A 23,372-nucleotide genomic window follows, 5' to 3' on the forward strand; every position below is an offset into this window, starting at 1 on the left:
AAGTCCAGGTCCAGATGGCTTCACAGCTGAATTCTACTAAAAATTTAGAGAAGAGCTAACACCTATCCTACTCAAACTCTTCCAGAAAATTGCAGAGGAAGGTAAACTTCCAAACTCATTCTATGAGGCCACCATCACCCTAATACCAAAACCTGACAAAGATGCCACAAAAAAAGAAAACTACAGGCCAATATCACTGATGAACATAGATCCAAAAATCCTTAACAAAATTCTAGCAAACAGAATCCAACAATACATTAAAAAGGTCATATGCCATGACCAAGTGGGCTTCATCCCAGGGATGCAAGGATTCTTCAATACCACAAATCAATCAATGTAATACACCACATTAACAAATTGAAAAATAAAAACCATATGATTATCTCAATAGATGCAGAGAAAGCCTTTGACAAAATTCAACACCCATTTATGATAAAAACTCTCCAGAAAGCAGGAATAGAAGGAACAGACCTTGACATAATAAAAGCTATATATGACAAACCCACAGCAAACATTATCCTCAATGGTGAAAAATTGAAAGCATTTCCCCTAAAGTCAGGAACAAGTCAAGGGTGCCCACTTTCACCACACTATTCAACATAGTTTTGGAAGTTTTGGTCACAGCAATCCGAGTAAAAAAAGAAATAAAAGGAATCCAAATTGGAAAAGAAGAAGTAAAACTTTCACTGCAGATGACATGATCCTCTACATAGAAAACCCTAAAGACTCCACCAGAAAATTACTAGAGGTAATCAATGAATATAGTAAAGTTGGAGGATACAAAATCAACACACAGAAATCCTTTGCATTCCTATACACTAATAATGAGAAAATAGAAAGAGAAATTAAGGAAACAATTCCATTCACCATTGCAACAAAAAGAATAAAATACTTAGGAATATATCTGCCTAAAGAAACTAAAGACCTATATATAGAAAACTATAAAACACTGGTGAAAGCAATCAAAGAGGACACTAATAGATGGAGGAATATACCATGTTCATGGATCGGAAGAATCAATATAGTGAAAATGAGTATACTACCCAAAGCAATATATAGATTCAATGCAATCCCTATCAAGCTGCCAACGGTATTTTTCACAGAGCTAGAACAAATAATTTCACAATTTGTATGGAAATACAAAACACCTCAAGTAGCCAAAGCGATCTTGAGAAAGAAGAATGGAACTGGAGGAATCAACCTACCTGACTTCAGGCTCTACTACAAAGCCACAGTCATCAAGACAGTATAATACTGGCACAAAGACAGAACTATAGATCAATGGAACAAAATAGAAAGCCCAGAGATAAATCCACACATCTATGGACACCTTATCTTTGACAAAGGAGGCAAGAATATACAATGGAGAAAAGACCATCTCTTTAACAAGTAGTGCAGGGAAAACTGATCAACCACTTGTAAAAGAATGAAACTAGAACACTTTCTAACACCATACACACACAAAAAAACTCAAAATGGATTAAAGATCTAAATGTAAGACCAGAAACTATAAAACTCCTAGAGGATAACATAGGGAAAACACTCTCCAACATAAATCACAGCAGGATCCTCTATGATCTACCTCCCAGAATACTGGAAATAAAAGCAAAATTAGACAAATGGGACCTAATTAAACTTAAAAGCTTCTGCACAACAAAGGAAACTATAAGCAAGGTGAAAAGACAGCCTTCAGAATGGGAGAAAATAATAGCAAATGAAGCAACTGACAAGCAACTAATCTCAAAAATATATAAGCAACTCCTGCAGCTCAATTCTAGAAAAATAAACAACACAATCAAAAAAATGGGCCAAAGAACTAAACAGACATTTCTCCAAAGAAGACATACAGATGGCTAACAAACACATGAAAAGATGCTCAACATCACTCATTATCAGAGAAATGCAAATCAAAACCACAATGAGGTACCATTTCCACCAGTCAGAATGGCTGCAATCCAAAAGTCTACAAGCAATAAATGCTGGAGAGGATGTGGGGAAAAGGGAACCCTCTTACACTGTTGGTGGGAATGCAAACTAGTACAGCCACTATGGAGAACAGTGTGGAGATTCCTTAAAAAACTGGAAATAGAACTGCCTTATGACCCAGCAATCCCACTGCCAGGCATACACACCAAGGAAACCAGAATGGAAAGAGACACATGTACCCCAATGTTCATAGCAGCACTGTTTATAATAGCCAGGACATGGAAGCAACCTATATGTCCATCAGCAGATGAATGGATAAGAAATCAGTGGTACATATACACAATGGAGTATTACTTGGCCATTAAAAAAAATACATTTGAATCAGTTCTAATGAGGTGGATGAAACTGGAGCCTATTATACAGAGTGAAGTAAGCCAGAAAGAAAAACACCAATACAGTATACTAACACATACATATGGAATTTAGAAAGATGGTAACGATAACCCTGTATGCGAAACAGCAAAATCGACACAGATGTATTGAACAGTCTTTTGGACTCTGTGGGAGAGGGAGAGGGTAGGATGATTTGGGAGAATGGCATTGAAACATGTATAATATCATATAAGAAATGAATCGCCAGTCCAGGTTCGATACATGATACAAGATGCTCGGGGCTGGTGCACTGGGATGACCCAGAGGGATGGTACAGGGAGGGAGGTGGGAAGGGGTTCAGGATGGGGAACACGTGTATACCCGTGGTGGATTTATGTTGTTGTATGGCAAAACCAATACAATATTGTAAAGTAATTAGCCTCCAACAAAATAAATAAATTTAAATTTAAAATTTTTTTAAATAATAAAAAGTAGAAATTGTATAAGATAGAAAACAGTAAGTATAATAGAAGGTTTCAGAGGAAAAATTTCAAGTCCTTAAGAGAGATACTTTTATAAAATAGGTATTATGTACCCTGGTTTAGATAACAGAAGAGACAGAGTTTTAGGAGACATATTTCAACATTGGAGTTTTATCCAGGAAACTACAGCCTGAGAAACAAGGAGGTTAGAGTGCAATACTGAGTCAATGATACAACAATCAGTTCAGTTCAGTTCAGTCGCTCAGTCATGTCTGACTCTTTGCGACCCCATGAATCGGAGCGTGCCAGGCCTCCCTGTCCATCACCAACTCCCAGAGTTCACTCAGACTCACGTCCACTGAATCAGTGATGCCATCCAGCCATCTCATCGTCTGTTGTCTCCTTTTCCTCCTGCCCCCAATCCCTCCCAGCATCAGAGTCTTTTGGATGAGTCAGCTCTTCACATAGGTGGCCAAAGTACTGGAGTTCCAGCTTCAGCATCATTCCCTCCGAAGAAATCCCAGGGCTGATCTCCTTCAGAATGGACTGGTTGGATCTCCTTGCAGTCCAAGGGACTCTCAAGAGTCTTCTCCAACACCACAGTTCAAAAGCATCAATTCTTCGGCGCTCAGCCTTCTTCACAGTCCAACTCTCACATCCATACATGACCACAGGAAAAACCATAGCCTTGACTAGACGGACCTTTGTTGGCAAAATAATTTCTCTGCTTTTGAGTATGCTATCTAGGTTGGTCATAACTTTCCTTCCAAGGAGTAAGCGTCTTTTAATTTCATGGCTGCAGTCACCATCTGCAGTGATTTTGGAGCCTAAAAAAATAAAGTCTAACACTGTTTACACTGTTTCCCCATCTATTTCCCATGAAGTGATGGGACCGGATGCCAAGATCCTCGTTTTCTGAATGTTGAGTTTTAAGCCATCTTTTTCACTCTTCACTTTCACTTTCTTCAAGAGGCTTTTTAGTTCCTCTTCACTTTCTGCCATAAGGGTGGTATCATCTGCATATCTGAGGTTATTGATATTTCTCCCGGCAATCTTGATTCCAGCTTGTGCTTCTTCCAGTCCAGCGTTTCTCATGATGTATTCTGCATATAAGTTAAATAAACAGGGTGACAATATACAGCCTTGATGAACTCCTTTTCCTATTTGGGAATAGTCTGTTGTTCCATGTCCAGTTCTAACTGTTGCTTCCTGACCTGCATACAGATTTCTCAAGAGGCAGGTCAGGTGGTATGGTATTCCCATCTCTTTCAGAATTTTCCACAGTTTATTGTGATCCACACAGTCAAAGGCTTTGGCATAGTCAATAAAGCAGAAATAGATGTTTTTCTGGAACTCTCTTCCTTTTTCCAAGATCCAGCGGATGTTAGCAATTTGATCTCTGGTTCCTCTGCCTTTTCTAAAACCAGCTTGAACATCAGGAAGTTCACGGTTCACGTATTGCTGAAGCCTGGCTTGGAGAATTTTGAGCATTACTTTACTAGCGTGTGAGATGCATGCAATTGTGCGGTAGTTTGAGCATTCTTTGGCATTGCCTTTCTTTGGGATTGGAATGAAAACTGACCTTTTCCAGTCCTGTGGCCACTGCTGAGTTTTCCAAATTTGCTGGCATATTGCGTGCAGCACTTTCACAGCATCATCTTTCAGGAGTTGAAATAGCTCAACAATAATTTTTTTAATTGAATAAATACTGTTTTCATTTTGGATATTTTTGCATATTGTATATGCAGGTTACTTGGCATGAATGAAAGTTGATAAGACATGGTCTATATTCCGAATGTGTTTTCAAAAGAGCTCCAGTGTGGCAACATAACCAGCTATGATTGTTGTTTAGTCACTCAGTTGTGTCCCATTCTTTTGCAACCCCATGGACTCTAGTCCCCCAGGAGCCTTTATCCACAGGATTTCCCAGGCAAGAATAGTGGAGTGGGTTACCATTTCTTTCTCTAGTGATAGAGTCCACCAGAGACTTAAAAATGGTAGACTAGATCTCAGAAAATTTTACATACAAAAAGGAACCATGGTGAGTAGCTGCCTAACATGCATTTCAAGCTATTGTTCTGCCTATGAAGACATCAAAAACATTATCAGTTCTTTTTTTTTCTTTCCTGAATAAAATGTCTGTATCCTTCTCAACTAAAGAAAGTGAAAGTGAAAGTTGCTGTGTCATGTACGATTCTTTGTGACCCCATGGGCTAGTCCATAGAATTCTCCAGGCCAGAATACTGGAGTGGGTAGCCTTTCCCTTCTCCAGGGAATCTTCCCAACCCAGGGATCGAACCCAGGTATCCCACATTGCATGAGGATTTTTTACCAGTTGAGTCGCAAGAAAAACCCTCTCAACTAAACTCCTAGCTTTAAAGAAAACAGTACTTGGAGTTGCCCTAAGAGTTGAAAACCGGTTGCCTATATGACCATATTCAACATACGAGAAGAAGGTAGTTACTAGCATCCAGACCTATTCAATCTGGCAAATTAGAAATACCAGATCTTGGGACTTTCCTGGTGGTCCAGGGGCTAAGAGTCTGCACTCCCAATTCAGGGATCCTGTCTTTGATCTCTGGTCAGGGAACTAGATTCCTTGTGCTGCAACTGAAAGATTCTATGTGCTGCAACTAAGGTCTGGTGTAGTCAAATGAATAAATATTGAAAAACAGAAATACCAGGTCTTCTGATGTTCTGGTCTGGAGAATTCCATGGGGTTGCAAAGAGTTGGACACGACTGAGTGACTTCTACTTCACCTAACATTAATAGCTCACTTTTGCTTAAATAACTTGTACACTATTCTCTCTATTCAATATGTCTAGATAAGTTCTGCAATGTCTACTTTTCAAAAGATCTAAACACTCATAATATTTGAGAGCATTAAATGTAAATGGGAATAGAATCTGTCAGAATTTGTGCTGGAATAGGAATGACACAAATATTTCAGCCAATTTCTCACAATGATCTTTCCTCAAATTTTTGAAAGTAATGCATTAAAGTTAGATTACCTTCTAATTTTGCTGAAGATTAAAATTTTGGAAATTATATCCTTTAAGGTGATTTGCTATCCAATATGGTAGTTTTCAACATGATCCCAGTTCTTCAGTTATCCAGGTATCCACACCCCTTTCTATTCTTCTGATTAACGGTGGAATCAATCTCTCCATGTTCTGAATGTAGACTACTTTGCGATTAGCTTTGACTGATATAAAAGATAGCTGAAGAGACATTGTGCCATCTTCAAGCATCTGATGGCCCTGTGGCTTTCTCAAAATCTCTTGGAATTTGCATACTCTCTTAGAAAAACTGCCATGTGAATAAGCACAGGCTAGTCTATGGAGAAGGCAGTGGCATCCCACTCCAGTACTCTTGCCTGGAGAATCCCATGGACGGAGGAGCCTGGTAGGCTGCAGTCCATGGGGTCGCTAAGAGTCGGAGACGACTGAGCTACTTCATTTTCTCTTTTCACTTTCATGCATTGGAGAAGGAAATGGCAACCCACTCCAGTGTTCTGGCCTGGAGAATCCCAAGGACAGGGGAGCCTGGTGGGCTTCCATCTATGGGGTCGCACAGAGTCGGACACAACTGAATCGACTTAGCAGCAGTAGCAGCAGCAGCAGCCTATTGGATGGAGAAGGCAATGGCACCCCACTCCAGTACTCTTGCCTGGAAAATCCCATGGACGGAGGAGCCTGGTAGGTTGCAATCCATGGGATCCAGAAGAGTCGAACACGACTGAGCGACTTCACTTTCACTTTTCACTTTCCTGCATTGGAGAAGGAAATGGCAACCCACTCCAGTGTTCTGGCCTGGAGAATCCCAAGGACAGGGGAGCCTGGTGGGCTGCCGTCTATGGGGTCGCACAGAGTTGGACACGACTGAAGCGACTTAGCAGCAGTAGCAGCAGCAGCAGCCTATGGGATAACGAGCAATATGCCTTACACCCCTATTCCATGAAATAGCATTTAGCAACCTCCCAACTGGAGTGTGAGGCCTTCTTAGATCACCTAGACTGCAAAGCTGATAAAATACACGTAAGTACACCAGCCAAGATCAGATGAGGGTACTGACCTTACTGACTCATGTAATAGTGATCCATGCAATAAGCAGCTGTTTTTTCTGGGGTTTTTTTTTTTTTGTTTTTTTTTTAAGCTAGTGTTTTGGAGTAGCTTGTTATGCTGTCTTTAAAACCACTGACCTTCTTAATTTCTGATGTTACCACAAAGACCTTCTCAAGTCTTATCATATAGCGACTAAGCATATCAGCTTTTCTTAAATGCAACTTGATTAAAATGTGCAATTTAAAAGTTTAGGCAATTTAACTTGTTGGTGTCATTGAATCTTTTGATTCAATACTTTAATAAAATTATAGTATCTTATTTGTATAAATATAGTTCATCAAAAACTTACAATGTCATAATTTTATTATACATTTTATTAAAATGATCATTAGATAGAATTCAATTATAAGTTTATATTTAAATTACTTTAAAAAAAAAATACCTGCCCTGCCTTTAAGACTTAGATAAATAGATAAGCAGAGAGTTCCTCTGAGTGTTTTGCCCAGATGATATTAAACATCACTGCCCATGCTGTTCTTTATAGATGTCTTTTTATTCTTCCTGTAATGGAACTCTGTCCCTCAGGGAGATGCATTTTAAAACTGGCAATACTTTCAGGGTATACGAAGAACAACAACAACAAAAATAGATTCTAAATAGATATATTATAATCATCAATCCACTAATATCTAATTTCAAAACATCACTGTATAGTCTAAAATGCCTGTGTAAAGTCCTTATTTTTTGAGGAAAAAAAAGATATATAAACCAGAGAGAAACAAGATGTCACGTCAAGGGTTGGAAAAATCTTGATTAACTGATGCTTAGGTCAGAAGCTTTCTCAATCTCCTTTATACTTTAATAAAACTTTATTACACACACACACAAAAAAAGATAATGTCAGGCTTTCTGGAAAGCAGTACTTCACAGCACTCTTATGTTTTAAGTTTTGGGAGTTTGTTTTTGCTTTTCTAATTGGGATAATTCACTGGGTAATACATGAATGAATAAGAGGAATCCTTGCTTCTGAAAAATGAAATTGCGTGGAATTCTTGAATGTTTGGTATATTCAAGGGCACACACAACAGACTCTCCTTTGAGCACTGTTGGTTGAAGGAGAGGTTATGCAGTCAGATAAGAAGTGACTTGGGAGAGATCTTTCAGGCAGACCCATTAAACGGTCTCTGCGTTGAGCAGGGAGCACGGTTTCCAGCACCGTCAGTGGCTCTGCTCTTCCTAACACAGGGCCAGAAGGCAAAAACCAAAGAGCTCATTCTATCAATGATTCCGTTTATGACTTTGTGCAAGTTACAGCTACCAGTGTCTAAGTCATCTTAGATGCTGCATAGCGGTAATCATCTCACTTATTCTCATAGCTATAATCATCTCACTTATTTTTATAAAGATGAAAGGTGTGTGTGGTTGCATTCAGAAGAGTACACAGCACATACAAAGTGATCAGCAAATGTGAGCAATTGCTATTGTTCTCAGCAAAGGTGGATCATTATTTCCACCTCTTTCTGGTATTTGGCAGAATGCTATTGTGACTTCAAACCCTATGTCCTCAAGAAAGGAGCTCTAAGTGTAAGACTGGCACAGTTTATAAGACTTATCCACATATTTCATAATGGCAACACAATCCCTGGTTTAGAGGGCAATGTTTGAATGCAGCAAAAAATGCTCTGCAGTTCATCATGACATCTGAAAGGAATTGTGTTGAACTGTAATAACATGTACCAACTTGGGGCTTTCCAGGTGGCTCAGTGGGTAAAGAATCCACCTGCAATTCAGGAGACACAGGTTCAATCCCTGGGTCAGGAAGATCCCCTGGAGGGAGAGCATGGCAACTTACTCCTGTATTATTGCCTGGAGAATCCCATGGACATAGGAGCCTGGCGGGCTATGGTCCATAGACTCACAAAGAGTCAGACATGACTGAAGAGACTTGGTACGTGAACCAGCTTTAAATAGCTTTTTCCATCTGACTGCATCTCATACAACTCCTTAATTATTTGAGTCCCAAGATGATGTTGCTTGCTCTCAAGATGAAGTTGTTTGCTTGATGCCTTGTTGGTGTCCCACAGAGATCAATGATTGGTTTGGAAGCTTAAGAAATATGAGCTCCAAGGATACACACACATAAAAATGTAAAGCATGTAGCGTTTTCCCTCATAGCGTCTTCACAAACAGGAAGCAAGGCCTATCTCACAGGTTGGTTGGACTACACTCTGTTTTGGGGGGAATGGACTGAACTGTATTGCCTGAGGTGTGGAAGCTTGTTTATTTGTTTGTCTTCTCATAAGGGTAGCACAGTTAGCCATGTATGAGAAGGGGAACAAGTGTAAAGGAGGGTAGTGACAGTAGACATTTTTAAAAGTCTGTAGTTAGCCTGTATTTATAGAGTATTTTAAGAAATGCCCAAATTTTGAGCGCTCCTTTTTGAAAGTATTTTCACTTTTTGTCCTGAGAAACGATCTCAACAGGAAATGGGAACAATTCCATCTGCAGAGCCGAATTTGAAACAGCTGTCAGTGTAAGAGGGAAAGAGTGTGAGCCAACAGGGAGGAATGCTCAATTCCTCTCCCCTTCCCACCTTCTCCCCCCTCACTTTAACTCCATCCATGGAACCTGGGGAAGACAGCAGGGAGAGTCTCCTGACAGTCACTCTGAGGCTGGGAGTAGGTGCTGAGGGGTCCTCGGAACTGTTCCAGGAGGAACACAGGCATGTGAACCACCTCTGGATCAGACAGGAGGGGGATTACTTTGTCCTTGTGCCAAAGGGATTTGTAGATGTCTCTCTATAGCAATTTTCTCACATTTGATACTATTGACATTTTGGCCCAAATTGTATTTTGGTCTTTTCATGTGTTGTGGGTGTGTGTGGAGGATGGGGGTGGGGAGGGAGATGCTGTTCTGTACCTTGTAGACTATTTAGCAGCATCTCGTGTGTCCATGGGGCTTCCCTGATGGCTCCGAGGGTAAAGAATCTGTCTGTGATGCAAGAGATCCAGGTTCAATCTCTGGGTCAGGAAACTCCCCTGGAGACAAGAATGGCTAGCCACTCCAGTATTCTTGTCTGGAGAATTCCATGGACAGAGGAGCCTGTCAGGCTTACAGTCCCTGGGGGTCTCAGTCAGAAACAGCTGAGTGACCAACCCTTTCACTTTCACTGGTCGGTCCACTAGATGTCGGTAGCAACCCTCCTGATTGTGACAATCAACAGTATCTTCAGATATTGCTAAACATCCTGTGGGGTTATAATCGCTCCTGGTTAAGAACCACTTCTCTCTATAAGTAATCAGTAGCCTGATTTTTCTTTAAAAACCGAAAAAGGTTTTCTACAATTATGTACTACTTTGAAATCAGAAAAAGACAAAGTCACTTGTACTGGCCATTGAGGAAAGAAAACCATATCCTCAGAATAATTATGTCTTCAAACCACAATATTTTAATTCACATGTCCTTTACCTCTTCGAGGGCTTCCCTTGTGGCTTAGCTGGTAAGAATCAGCCTGAAATGTGGGAGGCCTGGCTTCGATCCCTGGGTTGGGAAGATCCCCTGGAGAAGGGAAAGGCTACCCACTCCAGTGTTTTGGCCTGGAGAATTCCGTGGACTTTATAGTCCATGGGGTCGCAAAGAGTCAGATGCGACTGAGTTACTTTCACTTCATTCACTTACCTCTTTGAGTGGCTCGACGGTCAAGAATCTGTCTGGAGGATACACCTGAGACGTTCAGTACCTGGGTTGGGAGGATACCCTGAAGGAGGAAATGGCAACCCGCCCCAGTATTCTTGTCTGAGAAATCTCATGGATGTAGTGGCTTAGCAGGCTACAGTCCCTAGAGTTGTAAATAGCTGGACACAACTGAACACACACGCACACATTAACCTTTTTGAAGTTATTTGAAGAATGTGGAAAATACCAGATGTGTTGGGGTTTAGTCCAGATTTTTTACCCCCTGAAAATAACCAACTGGTGCCTCCAAATCATTTTATTGTTACTAAGGGTGAGTAGAGAAAATACCCTTCATTGGCATTTTCAATATGTCAAAAGCATTGAATACATATCTCCTTCATTTAAAAAAAAACACACAGCCCTTAAACCTTTTATGTTTTGTGAGAATTCAGGCAAGATTCTTTTCTAAAGTTTCTTTTTAAAGTTATCAGAATAAAATACTTATATTTAATGGATGTTGTGAAGATCAGATATACAATGCAGCTTATGTATAATATAATACATAAGCTGTCTGTATAATATTCTGTGTGTGCAATCTGGTTTACTATGCTTTTACTTGCCCTCTTATCATAATTATTTTTAGATCATTAAAACTTCTTGGCAAAACCACTACAATATTGTAAAGTAATTAGCCTCCAGTTAAAATAAATAAATTTATATTTTATTTATTTTTTTCTTTATTTTTATTTTTTTACTTTACAATATTGTATTGGTTTTGCCATACATCAACATGCATCCACCACAGGTGTACACGTGAAAAGCAAACTTCTTCAAAAAGCTGAGTGATTTTCCATAATATGTATGCAGTATATCTTTGAACTTTTTTCCTGTTGCTCGACACTTCATTTCTAAATTTTGCTTTCATAAATAATGGTGCAATGCAGCAGCAAGCATTTCTGTTAATTACATGTTCACATCATTGTTTAGCTCTTCAAATAGAGCTAAAACAGAGGATATATTTGTCAAATAGGTCTTCATAAGGCTTGAGACTCACAGTTACAGAATGTTAGATTTTGAATATCAGTTCCCTGAAGAATGACAGACAGTGTGTGCCATAATGAACAAAATCACTATGCAAATTTTATAGGAAAATATACTAATATAGATGATAGAATCTGCTTTCCCAACTGAACCATATTTAAATAAATGAACACTAGTCAATTAGCAACCTTAAATAAGCATACTTCACATACTTCATTATAAAAGATTTTCTAAAAACTTATCCACTGAATCCCAATACTTTGAGAAATGATTAAAGAGTAAGTCAGTAAAAAGGTATTGGAATATTTTTAATAACCATTTTATTGACCTAGAGTTAATTTTCAATGCTGTGTTCCTTTCAGGTCTACAGTAAATGATTCAGATATATCTATATCTATGTAACTGTATCTATTCCATATAGATATAGATGTATCATATTCTTTTTCAGAGTCTTCTCCATTATAAATTATTATAAGATATGGAATATTGTCCCCTTTGCAGTCCTTGTTATTTATTTTATATATAGTGAGTGAAATTCGCTCAGTAGTGTCTGACTCTTTGCTACCCCTTGGACTATACAGTCCATGGAATTCTCCAGCCCAGTATACTGGAGTGGGTAGCCATTCCCTTCTCCAGGGATCTTCGAAACCCAGGGATCGAACCCAGGTCTTCCACATTGCAGGCAGGTTCTCTACCAAATAAGCCACCAGGGAAACCCTTATATATAGTGCTGTGTATATATTAATTTAATAAAAAACAATATGGATAATTAAATAATATTTTATATCTTTCTGATGATTCAGTTCTAAGCCCCGAATTGTATATAACTAGTTTAAGGAAGGGATAAGGCAATGGCATCCCACTCCAGTACTCTTGCCTGGAAAATCCCATGGATGGAGGAACCTGGTGGGCTGCAGTCCATGGGGTCGCTAAGAGTCGGACACGACTGAGCGACTTCACTTTCACTTTTCACTTTCATGCATTGGAGAAGGAAATGACAACCCACTCCAGTGTTCTTGCCTGGAGAATCCCAGGGACGGGCGAGCCTGGTGGGCTGCCGTTTATGGGGTCGCGCAGAGTCGGACACGACTGAAGCGACTTAGCAACAGTAGCAGCAGCAGTTTAAGGAATCATACAGGGTCATATGGATGCAAGCCTTTCCTGTGATCTGTGAAGTAAACTATGGACTCGATGTATTTGAGTGATGCAATTTCTGAGCTTTTCCTAAACTTCCCCAAAGCAATGCCTTATTTCTTTGCTGTAAAATATATCCTATATATTGTCATGTCTCTTTTAGGAGAATGCTTCTGCGGCTGCTAAGTCGCTTCAGTCGTGTCCGACTCGGTGCGACCCCATAGACGGCAGCCCACCAGGCTCCCGGGTCCCTGTGATTCTCCAGCAAGAACATTGGAGTGGGTTGCCATTTCCTTCTCCAATGCATGAAAGCAAAAAGTGAAAGTGAAGCCGCTCAGTCATGTCCGACTCTTAGAGACTCCATGGACTGCAGCTTACTAGGCTCTTCTGTCCATGGGATCTTCCAGGCAAGAGTACTGGAGTGGGTTGCCATTGCCTTCTCCCCTTATAGGAGACAGTCAAAACTAAATTGGGGAAGAACTCATGGAGAATAACTATTACTATTTTTCTGCAACCATGGTAAAGTGAGGACATGGACAAGGAAAACTGCACTGCTGTGACAGACTTCATCCTCCTTGGATTCTCAGATGCCCCTGAGCCCCCTTGGATTCCTCTTCCTGCTGTTTCTTTCCGTCTTGGAGTCACAGTTTGGGGAAACCTGGGCATGACTGGTCTCATTCAGGTCAGCTCTGGACTCCACACCCCCATGTACTTTTTCCTCAGCCACTTGTCCTTTGTGGATTTCTGTTACTCCACGACCAACACGCCGAAGATGCTAGCTAACATCTTAAATGAAGACAGAGCGATTTCCTTCCTGGAATGCACTGTGCAATTCTACCTGTTTTGCACATTTGGGGTAACTGAGGTCATTCTGCTGGCAGTGATGGCCTATGACCGCTGTGTGGCCATCTGTGACCCACTGCTGTACATGGTCACCATGTCCCGAAATCTCTGCATGGAATTGGTGACTTGTTGCTATCTCAATGCTACTGTATGTTCTGTGATTCACTTGTGTTTAGCTCTTCAGATCCCATCCTACAGATCAAATGTGATCAACCACTTCTTTGTGATCTTCCCCCTCTCTTGTCTCTTGCTTGCTCTGATGTCACCATGAATCAGTTGGTTCTCTACATTGTGGCTGCTTTCAATGAGGTTATCACCATTGTGGTCATCCTCACATCCTACTTGTTTATTCTCATCATCATCCTGAGGATGCGCTCTGCAGACAAAGGGTGCAAAGCTTTTCCACCTGTGCTTCCCACCTCGCTGCCATCATTGTCTTTCACAAAACAGTCCTTTTCATTTATTGCCGGTGCCAATCTGGCAACAGCATGGACATTGACAGAGTGGCCACAGTGTTCTACACTGTAGTGATCCCCATGCTGAACCCCCTGATCTATACTCTGAGGAACAAGGATGTGAAAGAAGCGCTCAGAAAAGTGGTGAGCTCCAAAATATTATCCTAGAGAGTATTTTCCTAGCAGGACTCAGGGTTAGAAATTGGAGGCTGATGAAAGGGTAATGATGCGTTTCAGTGTTGGAGTGAAAAGAGCAGTCAAGATGTGAATAGCTATGAGTGAGTCTTTTTAATTCTCTTATCTTTGTGCCTTTTCAATTTACAAGTTTAGGATTGATTGAGAATATTTCAAAATGTGCAGCCTACTTCTTTGCTTTGATGCTATATGAAATGTTTTAAATTGGGCAGTGTACTGGACTGTTAAAACACACAAATTTAATTTTCTCTTAGACTTTCATGAGTTTAATGGACTAAGTATCACATTTTATTTTAACATCCATAAAGGGGACTATGATTCATTTCACAATTGAACACCTGTTATTTTACAATAAGGAACACATCTTTGTCAGTTTTTACAGAGAATAAGATTCCATATGTGTATATAAATATAAATATATATATTCTCTTCATTGTTTTGTTCTTACTTCCTTTATTATTTTTTGTTTTTGTCGTTGCAGTGTCCAGTGGTTTTGGGGTTTCATATATTATCACATCTGAATAATAGAGATATTGATAATAATTACATTACAGAAATTTCAGGGAAATTAAATTACATGTCAAGTGAAAATAGCTTAGTTCAGTTCAGTTCAGTTCAGTCGCTCAGTCGTGTCCGACTCTTCGCGACCCCATGAATTGCAGCATGCCAGGCTTAGGAATATCCCTAACACATAATTGGTCGTCTCTTTATATATGTGTATATGTGTGTGTGTGTGTGTGCATAGATGTATATTGTCTATTGCACTCGGCAGTATTGTGCTTTGCAGATACTGCATTTTTACAGATTGAAGATTTGTGGCCACCCTGCATCAAGCAAGTCTATTAGCACTGTTTTTCCAGCAACATTTGCTCACTCATGTCTCTGTCACATGTCACATTTTGGTAATTCTGGCAATATTTTAAACTTTTTCATTATTGTGTAAGTTATAGTGATCTGCCATCCCTGATGTTACTATTGAAAAAGATTATAACTCACTGAAGGTTTAGATGGTGGTTAGCATTTTAAACTATTTTTCAACTAGGATATGTATTTTTTTAGTTTTTATTGGTTTGCATAAAGGTTTTAAATTATTTTATTTTATTTGGCTGTGCTGGGTCTTCTCTGTGGCATGTGGACATCTCTAGTTGTGCTGTTTGGGTTTAGTTCCCTGTGGCATGTGGTATCTTAGTTTCCCCCAAGGGATCAGGCACAGGTCCCCTGAAAAGGACAGTGGATTCTTAACCACTGGACCACTAGGGAAGTCCCAATATATGTACATTTCTTAGACATAATATTTCAGTGTGCATACTTAGACATATGCACACTGAAAATGTGTTTGACCTGCTTTATTAATGATATTTGCCTTATTGGAAACAGAAAGTGAAATCGCTCAGTCGTGTCCAACTCTTTGAGACCCCATGGACTGTAGCCTGCCAGACTCCTCCATCTATGGGGTTTTCCAGGCAAGAATACTGGAGTGGGTAGCTGTTTTCTTCTGCAGGGCATCTTCCTGACCCAGGGATCGAACCAGGGTCTCCTGCACTGCAGGCAGACTCGTTACTGTCTGAGCCACCAGGGAAGCCTAATTTGCCTTATCACAATAAAGTGAATATACCAACCCTATCATATCTCCCAGCCATGTCTGTATGCTTATAAATGTATATACCTACATATTATGTAGATATATTAATATATTATATATGTGTATGTATTGGTTGGTTGTTGTTTAGTCACTAAGTTAGGTTCAGATCTTTTGGGACCCCATGGACTATAAACCATCAGGTACCTCTATGTATGCAATTATTTAATAACCATTGTTATGAATAACAGCATTGCTGACTTTTGCCTCTTTTCTCACTTTTAATTACTTTCTTCTGGATTACTTTAAAAATATGCATTAAATGCTTACCGTGACTCATAAGTGGACTTCTAACCTCGGTGTACATTTTTTTTCTGTGTCTTGATGAAATGACCTTTGTTCATCTTTCCTTTATGTGTTAAACTTCATTTCTTCCTTCAACCTTGGCTCTTATGTGCCACTGATACTTTATTTGTGCTTCCATTATGATTTATGTAAATTTCTACATTAAATTCACTTGCTCAATGAAGCATCTCTCTGTGTGTCTATACTAACGTTAGAAAGCACTACACTGGAGTTTATGAAAAACACAATAGGCAATTTGACTCTCATTTTTTAATTTGACAAGTAACACAAACTTCTTAATTTCTCAGTTTCCTCAAGTTTGAACAATGGTTATTACTGTTAACCTCTCAACATTATACCGAGATTACATTTTGACAACATGTAGGTACTCACTGGCGCTAGGAAGATACTTTATGTGTGTTTCAGTGAAATCTTTGAGGCCTGGAACTATTTATTCTTTTCCCTCTCACTATCACTTACCTCATGCGAAGAGTAGACTCATTGGAAAAGACTGTGATGCTGGGAGGGATTGGGGGCAAGAGGAGAAGGGGACGACAGAGGATGAGATGGCTGGATGGCATCACTGACTCGATGGATGTGAGTCTGAGTGAACTCCGGGAGTTGGTGATGGACAGGGAGGCCTGGCGTGCTGGATTCATGGGTTCGCAAAGAATAGGACATGACTGAGCGACTGATCTGATCTGATCACTTACGTATTATAAGCTATCTTTATTTTTATTAGATAGTTAGATGAATAAAAACTGGTATATAAACTGTATGTATGTTGAGCTTAATATTAGAACTTAAAGTACTATGTTGACTTCTAAGGTTGTAAATTGGTTCAAAATTGTTCCGTGTTGAATATGTTGTACATGGTGTGTTATATGAGGCAGGTCCACTTAGGAAAAGAAATCCCTAGTGAGGCTGAATACATTGGATGTTAGATTTTGGAAGGCTGGAGAGATGAAGAATGTGTTCATTTAGTGGTATTTTATTTATTTAATTATTTTGGTCGTGTTGGGTCTTCGTTGCTTCATGCAGGCCTTTCTAGTTGCAGTCTGTGGACTTCTCTTGTTGCAGCACATAGGCTGTCTCGTTACAGTGTGTGGGCTTAGTTGCCCCGTGGCATATGAGATCTTAGCTCCCCGCCCAGGGATCGAACCTGTGGCCCCTGCATTGGAGGTGTGTTCTTAACCACTGGATCACCAGGGCAGTCTCTGATTTAATGATTATTAACTTCAGGAAGAAACTATCATTCTTTATGTGTGCAGACAACAGGGAAGAAGTATTCTTGCCAGAATCTCAGAGGTTGGAGGACGTGCTCTGCTCATCTGATGTGAAGTTCATGAGGAAGAGACAGAGCTCTAAGGGTGTCTACACGTTTCAGCCTCTAGGCACAGGCCCCGTTGATCTTTGGTCCCTGGGACAAGCCAGACTGCTGCTTTTGCTTCTGAGTAGAGTATGGTGAGAAACTGGAAAAGAAACTGAAAAGCAAGAAGACATTTCTTTCTTTTCTCCTTCCCATTTCCTTTGAAGTTTTCCTCCTTTTCTTCTCCCTCCCATTTCTCTTTTTTTCTGCCTTTGGCGGAACTTAAAGATAATCCTTTTTGAGGGCTTCAAAATCCCTGCAGATGGTGATTGCAGCCATGAAATTTAAAGACACTTACTCCTTGGAAGGAAAGTTATGACCAACCTGGACAGCATATTAAAAAACAGAGACATTACTTTGTCAACAAAGGTCCGTCTAGTCAAGGCTGTGGTTTTTCCAGTAGTCATGTATGGATGTGAGAGTTGGACTGTGAAGAAAGCTGAGCACTGAAGAATTGATGCTTTTGAACTGTGGTGTTGGAGAAGACTCTTGAGAGTCCCTTGGACTGCAAGGAAGTCCAACCAGTCCATTCTAAAGGAGATCAGTCCTGGGTGTTCATTGGAAGGACTGATGTAGAAGCTGAAACTGCAACACTTTGTCCACCTCATGCGAAGAGCTGACTCATTTGAAAAGACCCTAATGTTTGTGAAGGTTGAAGGCAGGAAGAGAAGGAGATGACGGAGGATGAGATGGTTGGATGGCATCACCGACACAATGGACATGGGTTTTGGTGGACTCCAGGAGCTGGTGATGAACAGGGAGGCCTGGTGTGCTGCGGTTCATGGGGTTGCAGAGTTGAACACAACTGAGCAACTGAACTGAACTGAACTGAAAGATAAGCCAGTTAACAAGTGTATCTGGGGATTCAGGTTTCAACTCCCAGCAGCAATATCATGACCGAAAGAATCGAAGAGTGGACATGAAAATATGACGAAAGGCTACAAACATGACTTTTTAGGGATTGCAGTACACAATGCCGAGTTTCTTTTTCTAATCTGTTTTAATTTTGCTTAGTGTGTGTGTGTGTGTGTGCTCAGTCGCTCATATATGTCCCACTCTTTGTGACCTCATGGACTGTAGCCTGCCAGGCTCCTCTGTCCTTAGACCTTTCAGGTAACAATACTGCAGTGGGTTGCCATTTCCTCCTCCAGAGGATGTTCCTGACCCAGGGACCAAACTCACATCTCTTGCGTTGGCAGGCAGATTCTTTACCACTGTGCCAGCTGGGAAGCTCCACTTACAGTATAAATCTCTCTGTAACTGAATATTCAAGTACTCCTCAAGTCTCTTATCTTCATTTTATGATTTTAGTATATGTGCTGCTGAAGCGAGCACCATTTTATGATTTTAATTATAGATACTTTGCACTTTATTCTTTGTAATATTTGTAAACCAAAAATGACAGGGTGTGGTGGTCATCTTTTAAGATCTAAAATTCCATGGTTCCATATTGTACAATAAATGTCATAATTTCCTTATAATTTCTAAAGTAAGAATTGTTATATTTTCTTTGGTTACTTTGCTTTGTTGTTCTTGTTGTTGTTATTGCTTTTGTTTTTTAGGCCATGCTAACAAGGCATAGAGGCAATGGAACCCCACTCCAGTACTCTTGCCTGGAAAATCCCATGGATGGAGGAGCCTGGTGGGCTGCAGTCCATGGGGTTGCTAAGAGTCGGACACGACTGAGCGACTTCACTTTCACTTTCACAAGGCATACAGGATCTCAGTTCCTGGACCAGGGTTGGAAACTGTACCCCCCTGCAGTGGAAGCTCAGAGTCTCCTCGGTTGATTTTAGACTTAGTAACTAAATGAAGTTTTCCCAGGCAACTTGTTCCAAAAGGAATTTTAGCCATCAAAAATAAATATTCTTCAAATCTGGTGACTTTGTTGATCAGATAGAATGGAAAGAATGATTCAGAATTGTGGAAGGGTAAAAGAAATATATAAATCACGGGACCATGGAAATATAGATAAAGCATTCAACTTTATTCTTTTATACCTTGTGTTAAATAAAATGATATGATCAAAGTACTCAGATCAGCAAGAAAAAGTGTATAAAGAAACACTTCTCGCTAATAATATGTAAGTGAAAGTGAAGTCTCTCAGTCCTGTCTGACTCTTTGCGACCCCATGGACTGTAGCCTACCAGGCTCCTCCACCCATGGGATTTTCAAGGCCAGAATACTGGAGTGGGTTGCCATTTTCTTCTCCTGGGGACCTTCCCAACCCAGGGATCGAACCCTGGTCTTCCAAGGTGTAGGCAGACACTTTTACTATCCGAGCCACCAGGGAAGTCAATAAGATAAAATAAGACTTCAGAAAACATCCTCACATGGATTTATAGGTTATTTACTATGTGAACCTAAAAACTAGAAGCAAAGGAGAAAAACAACAGCAAGAGAAATTTTAAATGTGGAAACATTTTAATGTTCAATGATTTCCTTTCTTTTCTGTTCACTTTGCTTATATTTCCATTGGGTGTTCAAGTTTTTCAAAACAATTTATGAGACATTTTAACATTAAGATCGCCCACCTCCATGAAGAATATTTACAAAATATCATAATTTCAATTCAGTTCAGTTTAGTCGCTCAGTCATGTCCGACTCTTTGTGACTCCATGAATCGCAGCACGCCAGGCCTCCCTGTCCATCACCATCTCCCGGAGTTCAGTCAAACTCACGTCCATTGAGTCAGTGATGCCATCCAGCCATCTCATCCTCTGTCGTCTCCTTTTCCTCATGCCCCCAATCCCTCCCAGCATCAGAGTCTTTTCCAGTGAGTCAGCTATTTGCATGAGGTGGCCAAAGTACTGGAGTTTCAGCTCCAGCATCATTTCCTCCAAAGAAATCCCAGGGCTGATCTCCTTCAGAATGGACAGGTTGGATCTCCTTGCAGTCCAAGGGACTCTCAAGAGTCTTCTCCAACACCACAATTCAAAAGCATCAATTCTTCGGTGCTCAGCCTTCTTCACAGTCCAACTCTCACATCCATACATGACCACAGGAAAAACCATAGCCTTGACTAGATGGACCGTTGTTGGCAAAATAATGTCTCTGCTTTTGAGTATGCTATCTAGGTTGGTCATAACTTTCCTTCCAAGGAGTAAGCGTCTTTTAATTTCATGGCTGCAGTCACCATCTGCAGTGATTTTGGACCCCAGAAAAATAAAGTCTGACACTGTTTCCAATGTTTCCCCATCTATTTGCCATGAATTGATGGGACCAGATGCCAAGATCCTCGTTTTCTGAATGTTGAGCTTTAAGCCAACTTTTTCACTCTCCACTTTCACTTTCATCAATAGGCTTTTGAGTTCCTCTTCACTTTCTGCCATAAGGGTGGTGTCATCTGCATATCTGAGGTTATTGATATTTCTCCTGCCAATCTTGATTCCAGCTTGTGCTTCTTCCAGTCCAGCGTTTCTCATGATGTATTCTGCATATAAGTTAAATAAACAGGGTGACAATGTACAGCCTTGACTTACTCCTTTTCCTATTTGGAACCAGTCTGTTGTTCCATGTCCAGTTCTAACTGTTGCTTCCTGACCTGCATACAGATTTCTCAGGAGGCAGGTCAGGTAGTCTGGTATTCCCATCTCTTTCAGAATTTTCCACAGTTTATTGTGATCCACACAGTCAAAGGCTTTGGCATAGTCAATAAAGCACAAATAGATGTTTGTCTGGAACTCTCTTGCTTTTTCCATGATCCAGCGGATGTTGGCAATTTGATCTCTAGTTCCTCTTCCTTTTCTAAAACCAGCTTGAACATCAGGAAGTTCACGGTTCACGTATTGCTGAAGCCTGGCTTGGAGAATTTTGAGCATTCCTTTACTAGCGTGTGAGATGAGTGCAATTGTGCGGTAGTTTGAGCATTCTTTGGCATTGCCTTTCTTTGGGATTGGAATGAAAACTGACCTTTTCCAGTCCTGTGGCCACTGCTGAGTTTTCCAAATTTGCTGGCATATTGTGTGCAGCACTTTCACAGCATCATCTTTCAGCATTTGAAAGAGCTCAACTGGAATTCCATCACCTCCACTAGCTTTGTTTGTAGTGGTGTTTTCTAAAGCCTACTTGACTTCACATTCCAGGATGTCTGGCTCTAGGTGAGTGATCACACCATCGTGATTATCTGGGTCGTGAAGATCTTTTTTGTACAGTTCTTCTATGTATTCTTGCCATCTCTTCTTAATATCTTCTGCTTCTGTTAGGTCCATACCATTTCTGTCCTTTATCGAGCCCATCTTTGCATGAAATGTTCCCTTGGTATCTCTAATTTTCATAATTTGGTAACATTTAATTTTATGTATTAGGCATGATTTTCGATATGTAGTTTACTTTTTAGTTGGTTTTTGTTTTGTTTTCAATATGCAGTCTAGATTTTTATGTACTTACATTTACCTTTAGTGATTAAAGAATAAATGCAGTGAAAATAAATCCATCTCCATTCTACATTTTATCTCAAATTTGGATGATATTTAAACTCAAATTTGATAAGTATTAAGCTTATGGGGTTTTGTTGTTGTTTTATACTTTGTAAGTGAAACAGTACTTGTAAAAAAAATTGTGCAGCTCTCATCCCCAAACTATATAGAAATGTTCACATCATTTACTGAGAATAATTTACTTCCCTATTGGTATGTAACATACCCAGTAACATTTATTAAATTATGATCTTAGTGTTGATACTTCTATCAGACCCTGGGTAATATCCGATAGTCCCTATTCCATCTTCTTTTCTTTTTCTTTACTAAAGAATGAAGGGTATATTATTTAACAATTGGCTTCCCTGGTGGCTCAGATGGTGAAGAATCTGCCTGCAATGCAGGAGGCTTGAGTAATATTATTTAACATTCAAAGTACAAAGTTTTCTCTGCTACATCCAGTGGTGTTATACAAGGTTATAATATATACTATTTTCTATCAGCAACTGTCATATTAATACATGAACAGAACTATATTATTCCTCTAGCTCAATGTAATAATCCACAGTGAGGGTGAGGAGATGACATTTATAAACCACACACAAAATTAAATATTACAATTAATGGGAATAAGTTGCAGAGTTCCTTGTAAATGTTTGCTATCAATGTTGATTGTATTCAATATTCAAACTACAGTATAATATCATATATGAAACAAGTCGCCAGTCCAGGTTCAATGCACGATACTGGATGCTTGGGGATGGTGCACTGGGACAACCCAGAGGGATGGTATTGGGAGAGAGGAGGGAGGAGGGTTCAGGATGGAGAACATGTGTATACCTGTGGCAGATTCATGTTGATATATGGCAAAACCAATACAATATTGTGAAGTTAAAAAATAAATAAATAAATAAACCAGGGGAAAAAAAGGTAAATTAACTCAATTGTATGCACATTTGCTCATGCCAGATTAAATATATATATTTATTTATTTATCAGAACATTAAGGTTTTGCTTGTCAATTGTACTTCAGTAAGTTTAGAAAAAATTTAAAAGAATAAAACAATATACTAAAAGTATATTTACTGATTAGTAAACAACTTTTGCTGTCTCTTGTCACTATACAAAGTGTTTTGGATTCTACCTCAGTGATCATGGAGCATGGGGAGAAGACATTGACACTTTTGATCAATTGTTGTATAAAATGTTTCTAAAGCTGCTGTTTGAATTTCAAGAAATCAGAATTTCATGAGAAAACAGTCATTGATTCTAATTGCTTGTTCTGAGGCCTCCAAAGAACAAGGCAGGGAGTTTTCTCTAGGGTCTTGTTGACACCGGGAGTGGCAGAGACATGAGAGTCCTCTCCCCCAAACCAGTGACTCTCCAGAGGCTGGAGGGGAGGCTGCCCTTCCCACCTGCAGGTTTGTGTGTAGGTGTGAGAAAATAGGATCTTCTTTACCATGTAAGGTGATC

The 23,372-nt window shown here is 39.9% G+C and overlaps 1 pseudogene; it reads left to right on the plus strand.

Moving 5' to 3' along the window:
* Nucleotides 1-13,124: 13,124 nt before the first annotated feature.
* Nucleotides 13,125-14,386, plus strand: LOC133237360 (olfactory receptor 5L2-like; annotated as a pseudogene).
* Nucleotides 14,387-23,372: the final 8,986 nt, after the last annotated feature.

Source organism: Bos javanicus, chromosome 24 (genome assembly GCF_032452875.1).
Source record: "Bos javanicus breed banteng chromosome 24, ARS-OSU_banteng_1.0, whole genome shotgun sequence".
NCBI classification, from domain to species: Eukaryota; Metazoa; Chordata; class Mammalia; order Artiodactyla; family Bovidae; genus Bos; species Bos javanicus.